General features: G+C 41.0%; 1 long non-coding RNA gene across 1 annotated transcript; it reads right to left on the reverse strand.

The window, feature by feature from the left end:
• Positions 1 to 1,240: 1,240 nt before the first annotated feature.
• On the reverse strand, positions 1,241 to 4,995 carry LOC127976433 (uncharacterized). The gene is made up of 3 exons (XR_008157788.1): positions 4,623 to 4,995; positions 3,216 to 3,299; positions 1,241 to 2,793 (listed from the first exon to the last, which is right to left on the reverse strand). It is a non-coding gene; the product is annotated as an uncharacterized LOC127976433 (long non-coding RNA).
• Positions 4,996 to 19,215: the final 14,220 nt, after the last annotated feature.

Here is a 19,215-nt window from a genome sequence, read left to right on the forward strand (position 1 = left end):
CCCACACACAAACAACTACTACAAATTAATAAGACCCAGCGCTAGTAATCATTAACAGGGTTGCGTAGTAACGGAAATGGTCGTTATGTAGCCTTATCAGGATACACAAATGTAATAACTATAATCATTTACAGTTGCATCAAGAAACTAAGCATTCAGATTACAGTTACATTTTGTAAAATCAGGACTACACTGGTTTCATTTAAAATTCAATGAGTATTAAGACATAACGCTATATATCCAGGCAGCGCTGCACAGTTCCTGGTTCTGTTGACACCTGTTGACTCAATTATTCTCATCAGATGACAGACGCTGCTACAGTAAATTAATTACGCTGGTCTCTGCAGTGAAAAACGTTTTTAATGTATGGAAATGTCACAGTTATTTTGTTTTCAAAGAGGATAAAGGAAATAAGACAGTTGTACAGTTTAAGCTTTGCAAGACTCTTGCTTTAACAAATACTACTCAACTAACTTGAACATTTGCAGTTACGAGTCCGACTAGTATGGAGTTAGCTAAATTCAGTGTTTGATTTAAAGCTTCATGGTGTGTATGACTGCAGTTGTAAGTTTTTGTAACGGAAATGAACCTGAAAATATAGAAATTAACATGAGAGTCCCCACCCGAATCAGTCAATGAAATAAAATAAAGTTAAAGAAATGAAAAATGTATAATAATAAAAATAAAAACTGTAATTCTAAACTGACACTACACTGATAAAAACAACTTGTAGGATTTACTTGATAAAATCATTGTAACAATTTGCACTCAATTTTTCTTAGTAAATTTTACTGCTGTAATATCAAGTACAACTTACTTGCCAGTATCAAGTGAAATTTACTTAACTCTAAATGTAACATTTGTGAAGACATTAAGTAAATGTTACTTAATTATATTTTACTTAGCAGGTTCTATTTATTAAAAGTAATTAAGTAAATTTAATTTTAAAATGTGAAAATATCAAGTAAATTTTATAAATCTGTTATATTTACTGTTATGAATTAATTAAGTAGATTTTAGACTGTCCATTTAACATTTTGAATTACTTAGTTTAATGAATTTTTATTACTCACTATTATTATGTAACTGTTACAAAATTTGTTTCAGTGTTACCAAATAAATGTAGTTATTTTCTCTGCATCAAATACTTTTCTCACAAATCACAAATAAATTCAATAAAGTTTAACAGTTTATTATGTCAACATTCACATATTCACATCAACTGATAAGTAGGTAAGGTACATTCAGTAACCTCTCGGATCATTTACAATAAGAATTAACCAACAATTTCCCCTAAAGAAAAGGAAAATCCATTTTACTCCATCCAACACATATCTGGGATTATATTTTCTCAAATAGGTGAAGGGATAGTTCACACAAAAATCTAAATTTATGTAATTAATAACTCACCCTCATGTCATTCCAAACAAGTCCAAACCGTTTATTATGGGAACACAGTTTAAGATATTTTAGATCTAGTCCGAGAGCTCTCGGTCCCTCCATTGAAGCTGTGTGTACGGTATACTGTCCATGTCCAGAAAGGTAAGAAAAACATCATCAAACTAGTCCATGTGACATCAGAGGGTCAGTTAGAATATTTTGAAGCATCGAAAATACATTTTGGTCCAAAAATAGCAAAAACTACCACTTTATTTAGCATTGTCTTCTCTTCCGTGTCTGTTGTGAGAGAGAGTTCAAAACAAAGCAGTTTGTGATATCCGGTTCGTGAACGAATCATTCGATGTAACTGGATCTTTTTGAACCAGTTCACCAAATCGAACTGAATCGTTTTAAACGGTTCGCGTCTCCAAAATGCATTAATCCACAAATGACTTAAGCTGTTCACTTTTTTAATGTGGCTGACACTCCCTCTGAGTTCAAACAAACCAATATCCCGGAGTAATTCATTTACTCAAACAGTACACTGACTGAACTGCTGTGAAGAGAGAACTGAAGATTAACACCAAGCCAAGCTAGATAACAAACAGAAGACTGACTCATCAGTTAACAGTTTAAGTCATTTGATTTCATTTGGATTAATGTGTATTGGAGATGCGAACCATTTCAAACGATTCAGTTCGATTTGGTGAACTGGTTCAAAAAGATCCAGTTACATCGAATTGATTCGTTCGCGAACCGGATATCACAAACTGCTTTGTTTTGAACTCTCTCAAAACAGACACGGAAGAGAAGACAATGATGAATAAAGTCCTAGTCTGAGAGCGGACTAAATCTAAAATATTTTAAACTGTGTTCTGAAGATAAATGGAGGTCTTACAGGTTTGGAACAACATGAGGGTAAGTTATTAATGACCTAATTTTGATTTTTGGGTGAACTAACCCTTTAATGCAATAACAACATTCAAACCGATACTAAGTGCTCCTTATGCTCTTAAAACCTTAACACATTAAAACATTTCAAGAAGTAAAAATTAGTCAAGATTTTGTAAAAAATATTTGCACTGGAGATGTAACTTGGAGTCTACCAACAGCTTCGATTGTACAGCATGTACCATGTTGATAGCATTTAAGAGAGCAACTTCAACTATAAAGATTGCACTTTTGGGGACATCTTAACACCATTCAGGTCCAGGAAATGTTTCTGGAACACCTCAAAGGTGTAGCAGTGTTGGGGTGTATGCCAGGTTGAGGGCATAAATAAGCCCCATCAGCAGTGTTCAAGCTTTAGCAGTACTGCCGCATGATGGACACATCGACTGGATCCTCTTGATCAGCACCATGGATGACCAGTATCTTAAGGGTGTGTTCAGCGGCATCACTACAAGTGTCCTCCTGCATACAGTTTATAAAAAAGAAAGAACACAATTCTATTGAGACACAAATACAAAAGAGATTAATTATCAATGCAGAACAAACATGCTCGCTAAAAATTACTTAACATAACTCACATTGTTAAATTCAGTATAATGTGTTTTACCTTGAGTCAACATAAGTAAAAAAGTTAGTAGAACATTGCGCAAGACAGATGCAATTCACAGATTGTACCCATAAAATGAATGTTGTGCGAAACCATACATTGTGTGACTCTGCACCTTTACAGTGCCAGGAAACCCTTTTTAATATCCAGACTACGTTTAAGTTGTGACTGCACATAATTTGGACAATTGCTGATTGGAAAATCTTCATGTTTGTGTCTTACTTTTTCACTTGCGCTTAAAAATGATTTTTATGACAAAAAAAAAATAATGCTTTACCAGGCAATCTTCAAAAAGCTCTTCTTCTTTCTCACTGAGGTACAGGATAAGGCTGCGGATGACAGTTTCACGTCTGCTTTGGTACTGTGAACAGATTGATAATGTGTCAATACTGTGTGAATTACAAGCAGGAGGAGCTGTTCTGCATATATACCTGCATGCAGTTTGTCTTGTGTGCAGTATTCTGCAGATTTTAACAAGTTAAATTTAAGTTTTTAAAAATAAAATTTTTATATATATATATATATATATATATATATATATATATATATATATATATATATATATATATATATGTATATATATATATATATATATATATATATATATATACATATATATATATATATATATTCCAATCCATTACAGTTTTATGACCTGTCAAAAACATGCATTTACTTATCTATTTGTCACATTTTTATATATTTGTTAGACATTTTTTGAAAAGATTCCTTGGTGTGTAAGTTTGAGAAATAAGAACAGCAATATTATAGTATTATTACAAATATTTGAATGTTGCCGTGTCAGACCAGATAGATATCGCACGCACTCCTGTACTGTTCTTTTACCTGTTGAGAGAAACTAATTGTGTCATTGAGATCTCATTTACATTTTGTTTTAATTGCTTTTAATACAGCAATGAACTTGTTACGAGTTTGTGCCTGAAAATGAATTGGCATGGCAACGAGGCGTAGACGCTTGCCGCCCATTGCGTTCAAAGATAACGGTTCTTGCTTCATCTCCTAGACGGAGATTCACATGGATGAAGCTACTGATGCTAACCTCCCTCACTTAAGCCGTGAAAGGCTGTGGTCTAACGTTAGGATTTGATGACCGTACCTTCATACCGCTAGCTTATTAAAATAAAATGACTGAATTCATACAAGCACTTGCTGCTACACATCAATGTTTAACGTAATTAGTAGCGAAGTTCACCTGCCATGGTAACGTTACTGCATTTTTCCAAACGTTCCTTCTTTGATGCAGACTTTGATAAGCTAACGTTACTTGCTGCGAAATTTTCAGTGGATTTAAAACGACTAACGTTAACGTTAGACACTTTTAAATAAGGCTAACATTAGATAGGACACACACAGGCAGTCAGCACGTTAATGTTACGTTACATCGATTTCCTTACATAACGCATGACAGTTTGAATTTAATCACGGCCAGCTAACATTAAATTACTCTGAAGTTAACCAGACTTGGTGACTTTTTCTACAAGAACGCGGCTAACTACATTTAGTTTTGACTAACCATCAGTCTCAACTTTATAGAAGTGGATAATGGCGTGATTAAAACTTACGTTCAGATAATTTTGAACCGTAACGTCTATGCAATAATCAAACCATGAAAATGAACACATAGTTGTTATCACAAATCTAAAGTAGAAAAGTCAAAACTTACCGAAGATAAGTCAGCCAAAAGTGACCGCCCAAACCAAACCAACCGTCTCTGCCACTGCCAGAAGGATCTTGTTTAAAAAAAAAAAAAAAAAAAAAAAAAAGCGCGCGGATTCAAACGCACTTAGCTTTTCAGATTAACATTTACTTAGTATTTTTAGGTGAATGTGCTGTGACCATAAAACATTAAATAGTACTTGTAAATATATAATACAATTTACTCTTTCTTCTCAGTTATGTTATTACATGAATAAATAGTGTAATTTTTACTTAAGATATTATAGTTACAACTTAATCTTGATTTTACAATGTATAAATTACATTAATTAATGTAATAGATTTTACCACACCACAAAGTCATTATTTTCAGTGTAGATTAATGCATAGCATTTTATATATATATATATATATATATATATATATATATATATATATATATATATATATATATATATATATATATATATATATATATATATGTTTATATGTTTATATGTGTTTATATATATATATACGGGCTTTAATAGCTAGATAGTGAAACAAGACACGATTTTTAATAGTTTAAAATACTTTTTACTATAGATTTTATTATCTTTAATTTTAAAGTCATAGTTAAATAAAATTGCTTTTTTGATTTACATATCTTAAAGTAATCCAAAAGTAAGGGGTGTGTAGAACAATTGAACATATATATATATATATATATATATATATATATATATATATATATATATATATATATATATATATATATATATATATATATATATAAATATGTTATTTTCAATATTTTGCATTTTAAAATAAACTTCTGAATGTCTGTTCAGTCGTCCCTATAACAGACAACACAACTGAATAATTGTGGTGCTTCTTATTAAGCAATAAAAACAGTTGTAAATGATGTACATAATACACATACTCATCTTTGTTTCAATTAAATGTAAAAAAAAAAAAATACAACTTTTTTTGTTTTACTATAAGATTATATGCAATATCAAATTATTTTAACTTAGTCAAATGTTTTCCTCCATTTCACGATTTCGGAGCACAAGATCCTGAACATGATGCATGATGGGATACACTAAGCCTTGAATACTGCTTAGGAGCAGAATCGTGTTTAGGTGTAGTGTGCGTCAAAGGAACTGAACTGATACATTTTTAGTGGTGCTCGCAGCTCTCTCTGTTGGTCAAAATATTTACAAAGTAATATGACTGCTCTGATGACCAACAGCAGCGGTACACAAACCATGCCAGTGTTTGGGGCCCCCTATGGGACCCCCCTTCCCTGAAATGGGATTTGTTTTCGGCACATTATAAAAATCCTGTTGCCAATTCTCCTTAAGCTTGCATGTTATTTAGACATCAGACAAGAATTAACATCCAACAGTGTTCTCTGCCTAATATAATAAGTTCTTATATAACATCTGTTTTATAACAGTCATGATCTGTTTTTATATACAACAGTTCAATAAGAGCTTTATTACAACAAGATATTGTGCATTTGCCTCATTTTTATTAATATCGGAATAAACTAAAAAGACAATATTGTTTGGAAAAAGGTTTGTTTATACCTAATTAGTATTAAATTACAAACTTGGTTTAGGAAGTATCATTCAAAATTATACACAGGATTTACTCAGCCTAATATTATTTGGTCAAATTTAAATCTGATATTGATTTTAGTTGCTCCTTTTGTGTCAGTTGCCCTGAGACTGTGGTACATTTGTTTTGGCATTGCCCTTTTGTAAAACCATTTTGGCAAAATGTATGTGATTTTATTGTGCAAAATTTGATAATCATTTTGTTTTGTTATGGAAATATGCATTATTGGTATACTGGAGAACAGCAAAAAAAAAAAAAACGTCATGTTTACTTGATAAATCTTATTTTTTTTTAAAGGCACAATTCAGTATTCACAAATGTAAGTTCTCATGCAAAAAAAAAACAAAAAAAAAAAAACACCTTTATTGATACTATATGATTTTCTGTTAAAAAAAGCTTGAAAGTTTGAAAACGCTTTAATATTTTTATATAAATTTACAGCCCCTCTAATGTAAAGAAGTTTATTTAATGTATAATGTTTGTATCATGTTTACTGTTTGTCATATACATGTAATTTAATCTTGTTCAAAAAAATAAAAATAAAAAAGTCTGTCTGGAAAAAAGTGAGAAGCTCCCAAGGACAAGACTCTTATCTGCTGCACTTTACAATTAGAAGTGTTTTTCTGCCATCTGCTGGAAGAATTACACATTACAGGCATAAGCACTTAAAGGGATGGTTCACTTTGAAATTAAATTTTGATAAGTTTTAGCTTACCTCAAGGGCATCCAAGATGTAGGTTTCTTTGTTTCCGCAGTATTTCCCATTTTTATATTTTTATGTCAAACCGTTATTGCCTGTGACTCATATAATGCAGGTCTATGGTCACCACCTCAAAGAGCATGCACAGAGGAGTCCAAATTAAGCAATTCCCCATCGTAAGTACACATTGATAACCTAAGACACGAAACGAGCATTTTGTGTAAGAAAACAAACAGTATTTATATCGTTTTTACCTCTTGTACACAACCACATCCAACTGATCTGAGTGCGCGAGTGCTTCCTGATGTGACATGCACGCGCGCTCTGGCTTAGTCTGTGCAAGCGCGGAAAGCCTCGGAAGTGATCTCTCGCACGTGTACATCACTCATTGTTTACACTTACTGTCTATGGTTTACACAGAGATTTCGGAAGTGTTACCTTTCACTGTGAAGATCTAAACATTTAGACGTACAGGAAATTGCAATGGAAGACGATTTCAATATATCCATAGACAACGTTTAATTTTTTTCACAACCATATTTATTTGAACCAGAATACACAGATCAAGTACTCAGGAGCGATCCTGAATACAAGAGGTAAAAACGATATAAATACTGTTCGTTTCCCTATCATAGGTCACTTCGATGCTGCGGTGACGTCACCACGTATGGGAACACCTCTGGTGTGACGAATGTCTGAAGCCCTATACCATCCCGCCAATCCTATTGGCCAAATGGCGCATAGCACCACCCTGCGCATGCGCGAGCATGATATACCTGGGTGCAGCGCGCCATTTCGCTCAGATTTCATTCCTTCAGGAATAGCGAATCATCTGTGCCCTATCGTCTCGCGTTCTCCAGCGATCTCTTCGAGCAGTGTTAACTCCTCTTCGCGGACGCGATGAGCTTTCGAAAATGTAAGGAGCCATGTACCAGGTACATCACGGCGGGGGACACTCATGACAGGTGCGTAGTATGTCTTGGTTTACATCACGCACAGGCGGCGCTTAGCGGCCTTTCTTCCTGTCCCCATTGTGATGGCCTGCGGCTCAGAGTGCTGCGCTCCAGGGTGGAAGTTTTCTCTAATGTCGCCCTCGAGTCTAACCCCCGTCAGGTCACCTCTGCGACTGCCGAGGCACCGCACGAGGCGAGGGCCTGGGGTGACACGTGCGACATGGATTTTGTGGACAGCGCAGCGCTGGAATATTCTCCACATCGCTCGCTCTCCCCTACCCTGCTGCAGAATAAAACTTATACTGAGCCCGTCGTCTTCTCTAATGAGGATTTACTTCCCACACCGGAGGCATGCACCGCCATCTCCTTCGGTTGTGGACGCTATGACGACGATGTTTTATCCACCGCGGCCTCGGGGTCTGAGGACTTCGCGACCGACACTAGCCCTCTTCCTCCTAGCGGACAGGAGAGGCGTGTTTCCCCCTCCTACAGTGAGCTGTTGGATGTGGTTTCTCGTGCGGTGGGTAAATTGGGGCTAGACTGGGAGGTTGACAAGGCCGAGGCCCAACCTTCTTCCAAGCTGGACGACCGTTTTTTAACTAGTCGGACACCTACACAGCCCCGGAGGCCTTTGCCTTTTTTCCCGGACCTCCACCAGGAGGTTTCGAGGTCCTGGAAACAGCCATTTCGGCTCGGATTACTAACGCCGCGGCCGCGGATTTCGCCACCGTTTCTGATATGGCGAACCATGGCTATACTATGATGCCCCCGGTGGAAGAGACTCTCGCCGAACACCTTGCGCCTAGTTCGGCCGCGGCTTGGAAGTCTCGCCCCCTTCTTCCTTCGAAGGCGTGTCGAGTCACGTCTAGTTTGGTGGGTAAATCCTACATGGCGGCTGGTCAGGCGGCTGCGTCGCTCCACTCTATGGCGGTCCTTCAGGCCTACCAGGCGGAGTTATTGAAGGAATTGGATGAAGGTGAGGGCATCACACCGGAGGCAGTTAAAGAACTGCGTAGAGCTACGGATTTGGCGCTACGCGCTACCAAACATACCGCTCGTGCAGTGGGCCGTACTATGGCCGGTTTGATTTCGGTTGAGCGCCACCTCTGGCTTAATCTCACCGATATTAAGGAGAAGGATAAATCTTTCCTTATGGATGCCCCTGTCTCCAGGGATGGATTGTTCGGTGAGGCTGTCACGTCAGTAGTGGAGAAGTTCAGGGCAGCGAAACAACAATCAGCCGCTTTCCGCCAGCTGATTCCCCGCAGACCCAGGGAGGTCGAACGCCGGCAAGCGCCCGCGCGTTCTCGCTCAACCTCCTCTCACCGCCAGCGAGCAGCCTCTCGAGAGGAACCTACACCCATGGCGCCTCCTCGTAAGGACTGGGGCCCTAGGGTTTTTCCTCCGGCGCACCAGCGTCAACGTAAGCGTTTGAACCTGACCTCGACGGCTAAAGCCTCTCGTTCTCGGGTGCCGAATAGCAGCTCCTGATCTTTCTGCTGCTTGCCAGGGACTGTGCCCTCCGCTAGAGAGCGCTGTCGGACCGCTTTCGCGCATCCCACACTCTCATTGCAGTCCCCTTGCTCAAACATTGATTGTCTCGCCGCTAACAGCGCCTCGAGCAACATTGGATCGAGCTGTAATGACAGACGCTCCCTCAGACACTCTGCGCAATCCTGCTTTCGGAGTTCGAGGGACGACTCAAGGACCCTACACAAACGGCCCGTTTATGACGGCTCACACAGCCGCCGCTTTTTCGCTAGCGGCAGAGCCCGATGTTCCATCTGTTGGCCTAATTCCTGCCGTGGACACGCTTCAGGATTATACTCAACGGAACGCAACGACTCCGGCGCATACGCTTCCCCGGTGCACGAACACCACGGGTTTTTCGTGTCCGGTCGTTTTAACGCGTATGACGGCGTTGCTGGGAGCGGAAGCTTTGAAACCGTTAATATTGTTTCGGGCCGCGTGGGAACGCTTGCCCGGCATTCCTCAATGGGTGTTACGCACGGTTTGTCACGGATACACTATTCAGTTTCGGAAAGGCCCGCCTCCTTTCCGCGGAATTCTTCCCACTACGGTGAAGTCTACGGAAATGGCGGTGCTGCGACAAGAAATGTCAGCTCTGCTGAGCAAAGGGGCTATAGAAGAAGTACACCCCTCTCAGATGGAGACAGGTTTTTACAGCCGTTATTTCGTGGTACCGAAAAAAGACGGCGGGTTACGACCCATTCTGGATTTACGCCGTCTGAATCTTGCACTCAGACCGAGCAAATTCAAGATGTTGACGGTGAAAAATATTCTGTCTCAGATCCGACCAAGCGATTGGTTTATTACGATCGATCTGAAGGATGCGTATTTCCATATTCAGATCGTCAAGAGACACAGGAAGTTCCTCAGATTCGCTTTAGAGGGCAAAGCGTATCAGTACCGCGTTCTTCCCTTTGGCTTGGCTTTAGCGCCCCGTACGTTCTCAAAGTGCATGGACGCAGCTCTGGCCCCGTTGCGGCTCCAGGGCGTTCGTGTGTTGAACTATTTGGACGATTGGCTGGTGATAGCGCAATCGCGGACTCAAGCACACTCTCACCGAGATCTTGTGCTGAATCATTTAAACAGCCTGGGCTTACGAACAAATTTCAAGAAGAGTGTTTTAACTCCCTCTCAACGGATAACTTTTCTTGGAATAGATCTGGACTCTCGCGCGATGACAGCGAAGCTTTCTCTCCCGCGCGCTCAGTCGATTGCGTCATGCGTGCGGCACTTCAAAGCAGGTCGCACGGTGACGGTGAGATTGTGCCTCAGGCTCTTGGGTCTAATGGCAGCAGCATCCCCCGTGATTCGTCTGGGATTGCTTCAAATGCGCCCTTTTCAGTGGTGGACGAAAAGGCGGAATATTTCACCCCGTTGTCTCCCGCATCGCACGATTTCGGTGACACGGCGGTGTGTGATGTCGCTGAAAATTTGGATGTCAACCGAATTTCTCCTGTCAGGAGTTCGATTGGGAATTTATGCTTTCCGAGAGACTGTCACGACGGACGCGTCTTTGACTGGTTGGGGAGCTGTGTGTCGAGGGCGACCAGCCCACGGAGTGTGGACAGCGGCTCAGCGCGGCTGGCATATAAACAGACTGGAATTACTGGCAGTTTTTCTGGCTCTCCAGTATTTCTCGGATCTGCTGATCGGCCGTCATGTGCTACTCAGATCAGACAACACAGCGGTTGTGTCTTATCTGAACCATCAAGGAGGATTGCGCTCTCGCCCCCTGTGCAGGCTGGCGAGGCGTGTTCTTCTGTGGTCTCGGGACAAGTTTCTCTCGATCCGGGCCATTCATGTCCCCGGACGATTGAATTTCGGAGCGGATCTGCTATCCAGACAGGCTCTGGAACAGGGAGAATGGCGATTACACCCCCAGACGGTGGATCTTTTATGGCGGATATTCGGCAAAGCGAAAGTGGATTTATTCGCATCGAGCATGACTACGCATTGCCCGCTATGGTTCTCCCTACGCTCCCCATCGCCCCTGGGCGTGGATGCGTTAGCTCACAGCTGGCCCAAGACCAGTCTGTATGCTTTTCCTCCGATTCGTTTGATCCCAGCGGTATTATGCAGATTACGCCGGGACAGAGTGGAACAGCTGCTGCTGGTGGCTCCGCGATGGCACACGCAGCCGTGGTTTGCGGATCTGATCAGTCTGCTAGCGGGCTCTCCGTGGGAGATTCCCATCAGACAGGATTTATTATCACAAGCACAGGGGCTGATTTGACACCCGAGGCCAGATCTGTGGAAACTGTGGGCGTGGCCACTGAGCGGAGTGCGTTAGTATGTCCCGGTCTTTCTGCTGAAACTACTGAGACTATATTGAGTTCTAGAGCAGCTTCTACGAGACGCTTATATGCTTTCAAGTGGAGACTGTTTACAGCCTGGTGTGGTAATCATAATGTGGATCCAGTTTACTGCCCAGTGGCTTCAGTGCTGGAGTTCCTCCAGGAGCGTTTCTCGGATGGCGTTACACCAGCCACTTTAAAGGTTTACGTGGCAGCCATTTCAGCTTACCACGAATGCATAGGCGGTGCCTCTGTGGGGCGTCATCCATTAGTTTCTCGTTTCATACAGGGTGCGCGACGGCTGAGGCCTTTCCGCCCTGTGCGAGTTCCTTCATGGGATTTATCCATTGTGTTGTTAGGTTTATCAGGGCATCCGTTTGAGCCCTTGGAGACCGTATCGGATAAAATCCTGACATTGAAGACACTTCTTCTCATGGCTTTATCCTCCCTCAAGAGAGTTGGGGATTTACAGGCTCTTTCTGTTTCACCCTCATGCATGGAATTTGCACCAGGCTCTGTGAAGGTGCTGCTGCGGCCCAGGCCTAACTATGTTCCTAAGGTCGCATCTAACCCTTTTCGCTTTCAGCAAGTGGTTCTGGAAGCTTTTTCGCCTGCCGAGGCCGGGTCAGGAGATCTAAGTCTTTGCCCTGTGAGAGCTTTAAAGACTTATGTGGATCGCACAGCTCCTTGGCGTGGTTCTGACCAGCTGTTTGTCTGCTTTGGACATAAAAGTAAGGGCCATGCAGTTACAAAACAGCGCATGTCCCATTGGCTGGTGGAGGCGATTTCTTTGGCCTATGAGGCGCGCGGACTCGCTTCGCCCTTAGGGGTTAAGGCTCATTCCACTCGAGCTGTAGCTTCTTCTCAAGCTTTTCTCAGTGGCTCTTCTATGGATGATATCTGTGCCGCGGCAGGATGGTCCTCACCGAGCACTTTTATCAAATCCTACAGTCTGGATGTGAGGATGGCCCCTGGCTCCCGGGTTCTCTCCGCTTGAGCAGTTGCTTCCTCGGATCTCAGTTATCAGGTACGTCAGGCGTTTTGGTATATCGTTCCCATACGTGGTGACGTCACCGCAGCATCGAAGTGACCTATGATAGGGAACATCTCGGTTACGTATGTAACCTTGGTTCCCTGAATAGGGAACGAGATGCTGCGGTTCTGGCCGTTCCGTACCTTGATAACTCTTCATCTTCAGTCATGAAATCTGAGCGAAATGGCGCGCTGCACCCAGGTATATCATGCTCGCGCATGCGCAGGGTGGTGCTATGCGCCATTTGGCCAATAGGATTGGCGGGATGGTATAGGGCTTCAGACATTCGTCACACCAGAGGTGTTCCCATACGTGGTGACGTCACCGCAGCATCTCGTTCCCTATTCAGGGAACCAAGGTTACATACGTAACCGAGATGTTTCTTACATAAACTGCTAGTTTCGTGTCTTAGGTCATCAATGTGTACTTATGAAGGGGAATTGTTTAATTTGGACTTCTCTGTGCATGCTCTTTGAGGTGACCTCCATTATATGAGTCATAGGCAAGAACGGTTTGACCTAAAAATATCAAAATGGGAAATACTGCGGGAAGAAAGAAATCTACATCTTGGATGTCCTTGAGGTAAGCTAAAACATACCAAATTTTAATTTGAAAGTGAACTATCTCTTTAAAAATTTATTGAGTTTAATATGATGCCAAATTAACATCTTTAGAACAGAAAACAATGTTTATTTACAGATCTTGTCTGAATAGCCTTCTGCTGTTGAACACAATCAGTCCAGTTCATCTGATAATATATTAACATACTGTTTATTTTCTTCTTGATTAGAAAATCATAATGGTGAAGTAAAATCCACCTAATATTATGCACTTTTGTTTCTAAAAATAACTTTAAAACGTTCAGTTTATTCTAATTTATAAATTTATAGCAAAAATCATTTTAAAATAAAGTTTCAGTAAGTGAGCAGTCAGTCATCAGTGCTTGTGTCTGCTGTGTTCAGGTTCAGGTTTTGATGCTGAATATAAGCTGCAGTGTTTCTGTATCAATCTGCTTTAAGTTTAGTGTGACTTTATCTCCACACTGACTTCTGACTGACACGAGTCTGTCCTCAGTGAAGTGTCTCTTCACGCTGGAGGAGGAGTCCCGCTCATCAGCGCTCACACTTTATTGATATATATGGAGAAAATAAAAATGCTGCTTTCTGATTTGTCACTGATTGTGTTTGATGATTTCCTCTGTTGTGTCTAATAAGGTAACAGTGAGTGTCATTGGCAGCTGTGAGTCTCTCTCTCTCTTTAGGGGGCTGACAGGAGCCAGTTTCTTCAGTGTGTTTGAGGGAGCAGAGGAGAAACTTTGGTGCTGAATTAATTCATTTTTTGGGCAAACAAAGTGATGGAAAACTGTCTGACACTTATTTTTTTGTCTTCACTGGTTACACTCATCACTGCTAGTAAGTACACTCAGCGACAGATGAAATTCAATGTATTTTTTTAAACATTCTATACTGTGTTGATTTATCTCTGATTAATATTATGCAATTAAATGTTATTCTTATAACTTTTATAATATTTTATTGTTGTATGCTAATTTTATGATGTATCCCTCATGGACAGACAGTGTGAATGTGAGGCTGGTGAATGGTGACAGTCGCTGTGCTGGACGAGTGGAGGTTCTTCATGATGGTCAGTGGGGAACAGTGTGTCATCTTTACTGGGATCTGACTGATGCTGCAGTGGTGTGTAGAGAGATGAGCTGTGGAGAGGCTTTACAATCACCAGGAATTTCTTACTTTGGACGAGGATCAGGAAAAATCTGGATGGATGAAGTGCAGTGTAATGGATCAGAGTCAACACTGAAGGACTGTAGATCAAGAGGATGGGGTAAACATGATAGCGGCTGTGCCTATCATAATTATGACGCTGGAGTCATATGCTCAGGTAAGTGATTTCATGCAGCTCATTGTATAATCACTTATCAACCTTTCTTCTCTTAACACAACATATGCAATATACAATAATTTTATACAATTAGTTTCAGAGCTAGCTATAAACAATCAATTTACGAGTAATTGTGATGTTTTTGTTTTTGACATGATTTTGTTTATGAATTGACAGTTTTTTTAATAACAATATTCAACTGAAGGATATACTTAATCACTCACAGTTGTTGTTTGTTTGTAACATTCACAGTAAGACAGCTTCACTCACCATGACTCTAATGAAATTGGTTTTGTGTATTATGCAAATATGTAGAAACCATAAACTATGGACGATTTACAAGACTTGCTGATGGACCTCACCTGTGCTCCGGGAGGTTAGAGGTGCTTTATGGGAACACATGGTACTCAGTGTGTGACGCTGCCTTTGACCAGAAGGATGCAGAGGTTGTGTGTAGAGAGCTGGACTGTGGGGCTCCTGTACAGGTGCTGGGAGCAGCTGCTTTTGGTAAAGGAAATGCTCAGATGTGGACACAAGAGATTCAGTGCAGAGGAAATGAATCACACATTCGATCGTGTCCAACTTCAAATGACATAAAGTGCTCTCAAGACAACAACGTGGGACTGATATGTTCTGGTAAAATGTCACTGTTTATCCTGTCAGTTAATAAATCAAATCCAACACTTTAATCGCTAAATATATTAGATCCAATTGTTTTATCAACATTTCTAATGAGCATGTTATGCATTATAAATGGTAATACAACAATAACAAAAATATAAAAATAAAAATAAATAAACAATCAGTTCTCCCCTCTAAACTACCCTATGTCATGTCTTGTTTAAATACGTTTTAATTTCCTGCAGGTTACACTGATCTCAGACTGGTCAATGGTCCTGACATATGTTCTGGTCGAGTTGAACGTCAGTACTTCAGTAAATGGGGCACAGTGTGTGATGCATGCTGGGATATGAGAGCTGCCAGTGTCCTCTGTAGACAGCTGAATTGTGGGATTGCTGTGTCTGTTGTGGGATCAGACTGGTTTGGAGAAGGAAGTGGTGAAATCTGGGCTGATGTGTTTGATTGTGACGGGAATGAAAGAAAACTCTCAGAATGTTCCATCTCTTCATGGAGTCGAGCTGAATGTTCTCATAGACGAGATGTTGGAGTCATCTGCTCTAGTGAGTCTATTACTGTAGCATTTACTGACATTATGCTACTGGAAGACTTAATCTTATACAAAATACAACATTTATTCCCTATACATTTCCGACTGAAGATTAATTATTGTGTTATTTAAATTTTGAATTTACTTATAGAAATGTTATATTGATATAAAGCATATTTATTTCCCAATTGTTCCTCTGTAGTCTTTAACACATTTGCAGTATTTTAGTGAAATGTCAGATCTTTCACTTAGATTCCTCTCTGGTTCTTCATGACGGTCTGGTGCGGTTGTCTGGAGAGAGACAGTGTGAGGGGGAGGTGGAAGTTTTCATCCATCAGGTCTGGAGGAGAGTTCTGCTGGACTCCTGGAGTCTCTCTGAATCCTCTGTGGTCTGCAGACAGCTGGGCTGTGGCTCTGTGCTGAACTTCTCCGGCTCCTCTTTATCCAGTCCCAGAGATGGGGACTCGAGTTTGAGACTCGGACTCGAGTGCGACTTAAGTCGCACAAACAGTGACTTCAGACTCGACTTGAGACTCGTCCTCGAAAGACTTCAGACTCGACTCGGACTCGAGCTCCGGGACTCGTGAACAATGTTAATTTTTAGTAAACGTCACATGAGATCGCTGTTAGAGTTGTGACGTTCGCGAACGAACCGATTCTTTTGAACGGCTCATAAACATGAACGATGGGAGCGAGTCACGGCTGGAGGGGAGCCGTTCTTTCTGTCGCTCTTTTTTCCTATGCGTGTTTCAGAGCGCGTGTTTCACACAGATGCACACAAATGAGCTCCTCCGCGAGACAGAACAGTTATAGGGGGAGGGGCGCACCCAGCGCAGGCCAACCCTTTATAGCGTGATGATATTAGTTATCAGTTGTGCACGCATCCTTCACGTGAGTACTCCAGTGGAAAAAAACCTGCGTGCCTCTGTCATTGGGTAGGAGCGGAGCCATGACGTTTTGCACAGATATTCATTGCAGCCCACTTTCTTATTGTTCATTGACTTGAAGGGGCTGATGTCCTATTTGCAAAGTTTACAGTAGTAATAGTATGTAGACATTTCCATTTTATTTATTCTAATTTTATCTACTTTAAATATTTTTGGTTCTCTATCAAAATGTTCTTGTGTGATAACAATGTTCTTGTGTTGAAGTGTTTGTAGTAAAAGCTGTTTTGCACAGAAATTCATAGCAGCCGGCTTTGTTTTTGATGTTTATTTGTGAGTAGGTATTGTATGAATAACATAAGTCAGCGTAGCTTTGTTCATTCTTAAGCCAGACAAGAGGTGTGCAGCTATACAGCCAGGACAGACAGAAGGCCATTACTGAATCCATAAATGCAAAATACAGATATTAACTTAAAAGTAAAGCATTCTTGGTGTTTTTGTCATGTTGCAATAGCCTGTTTACACTGATTATATACCAAAATCAAAGTTGATATTGTATGCTAATAAATAGAGTTGTCATAATAACATATTACATGCTTTGAATTCCTTATATATAGCTATGCAGTGTTCTAAGCAGCTTGGATGGGTCGCTGTACGTGATGCAACATTTATTATAACCAGAGACTTAATATAATAAAGAGACTTGAGACTTGACTCGGACTCTAGCTCAGAGACTTGAGACTTGACTTGGACTCTAGCTCAGAGACTTGAGACTTGACTTGGACTCTAGCTCAGAGACTTGAGACTTGACTTGGACTCTAGCTCAGAGACTTGTGAGCATCTCTGTCCAGTCCTGAACACAGTCATGAGTGTGTGACGGGCTTCCAGTGCTCTGGGAGTGAAGCTCATCTGGGGAACTGCAGCTCTCCACAAACTCTCAACTGCAGCTCCACACAACAGCTGTCAATCACCTGCATCGGTGAGAAGAACAACATCTGGACAGATTCTTCAGTTGTTTGTGACCAATAATGTGTTTTTCTGTCTCTGAATATCAGGTCGTGGGTCCATCAGGCTGGTGGGTTCTGGGGGAGACTGTGCAGGGAGGCTGGAGGTTTTTCACAGCGGCTCATGGGGGACAGTGTGTGATGACTCCTGGGATATTAAAGATGCTCATGTGGTGTGCAGACAGCTGCAGTGTGGAGTGGCCCTCAGTAACCAGCCGGTACCAGCCTGGTTTGGTCCTGGTTCTGGACACATATGGCTGGATGAGGTGGAGTGTGAGGGGAATGAGACGTCCCTGTGGAGCTGCTCTTCTCTAGGCTGGGTAAAACATGACTGACAACACAAGAAAGATGTAGGAGTCGTGTGCTCAGGTAAACGGTACACTAGAGGAAATGCTCTCCAGAAATGTAATTTTTCCCCCAACAAAAGGCTAATGCATGTTGCAAATGCTGATAACATACGTTGCCAGTGATAAATGTCAGTAACAGTATTACGATAATTAAGAGGAAATGTTCTCCATTCATGTATTTTTTTGTTTTTCTCGCCAAAAAGGCTAATGCATGTTGCAAATGCTGATAGCATATCATGTCATTAACATTAGGATACCATAATATTTTAGATGAATCAGCATGAATCAACCTTGAATTAACCAGTTATTTTGGTTATTTATTTCAAAATAAGCACTATACCTGAATTGCAGTTATTTTAATGCACATCCCTTTCCATCTAGAGTTTAAAGAGATCAGGTTAACTGAGGGCTGTGAGGGGAATGTGGAGGTTTTCTACAATGGATCCTGGGGTAATGTTTGCTGGAACCAGATGAACAGAGACACAGCGAGTCTGATCTGTCAAGAGCTGAACTGTGGAAGATCTGGCAGTGAACCCAGTTATTCAGAGGGACTGAAGCCTCGTAACTGGCTTGATAATCTTAAATGTCGACGACATGACTCCACTTTATGGCAGTGTCCATCTTCAGCATGGGGAAAGTATGACTGTGATAATGAAGTGGCCAAAATCACCTGCTCAAGTGAGATGATATTTAAATGATTTAAGTTGGTTTGAAATTGTCATGTTTTGTTTGTTTAAATATGATAAGTTTTTGTCTTTTAATTATTTTATTCTATTTAGTGATTTATTAAAATTTAATGTTTTAATCTCAGAGGATCAAATTAGTGAGTCACCTCAGAGTTTTCTGACATGTTCTACCTCACCATCTCCATACAAGAGACAGTGTTCAAGTAAGTTTATTATAATTGTATTATTATTATAACCACTTTAAACTTTGTTGTAAATGTTGTGCTGAAGCTGGTCAGTGCTGATGTGTGTGTTTTAGATCATCTTCCTCTCAGACTGAGTGGAGGGGACGGCCGGTGCTCTGGGAGGCTGGAGGTGTATCATAACGCTGTGTGGGGCTCAGTCTGTGATGATCAGTGGGACATCAGCGATGCTCAGGTGGTCTGCAGGCAGCTGGGTTGTGGAGCAGCACTGAGGGCTGATGGGTATTCAGTCTTTGGTGCAGGTGAAGGTGTTGT

Source organism: Carassius gibelio, chromosome A4, assembly GCF_023724105.1.
Source record: "Carassius gibelio isolate Cgi1373 ecotype wild population from Czech Republic chromosome A4, carGib1.2-hapl.c, whole genome shotgun sequence".
Taxonomy (NCBI): Eukaryota; Metazoa; Chordata; class Actinopteri; order Cypriniformes; family Cyprinidae; genus Carassius; species Carassius gibelio.